The sequence below is a fragment of the Penaeus monodon genome, chromosome 20 (genome assembly GCF_015228065.2).
Source record: "Penaeus monodon isolate SGIC_2016 chromosome 20, NSTDA_Pmon_1, whole genome shotgun sequence".
NCBI classification, from domain to species: Eukaryota; Metazoa; Arthropoda; class Malacostraca; order Decapoda; family Penaeidae; genus Penaeus; species Penaeus monodon.
The window spans coordinates 35,946,083-35,946,602 of NC_051405.1; the positions used below are offsets into that span (position 1 = coordinate 35,946,083).

General features: G+C 34.8%; 1 pseudogene; it reads right to left on the minus strand.

Annotated features, from left to right (window-relative positions):
* LOC119585983 overlaps positions 1-520 on the minus strand; it is a 20,739-nt pseudogene that overhangs the window by 10,158 nt on the left and 10,061 nt on the right.

Sequence of the window (520 nt, forward strand, 5' to 3'; positions counted from 1 at the left end):
TTATAAGAAAGACTACTAAAAGTAATAAGTTCTAAATGCTAATAGTGGCATAAATCTTTGTTGTGAAAAAATAGCACAACATTATTGATTAAAACGATAAAGCAAAACAGGAAAATAAAGAAGATGATGACTACAAGAAACAACAGCAGAATGCAATTAATAATAAAAATAATAGGTATGTTTGCCTGCACTAAGAATCACAAGCCCATGAAAAAGGATATGTCAGAATATTTCTCAAAAAAACTAGTAGATCGAGCTGCCCATCATTTCTCTCCCGAAATTCTTGAGGCACGCAAATTTTTTACAAGCAACTTTGGAAATGCAAAAAATAATAATAATTTAGTGCACTCGCTATAAAATCAACGTTGCCAAAATGCAGTACCTAAGGCAGTATTGCCGACAACATGCAAATTAGCATAAATTATATATCTTTTTAATGTGTTGATGTTTCTGTGAGCCATGCTATGCACACAGACGAGACCGGGCTTGTCAAACCCCTTGCACCGGCGGCCCAGGTATG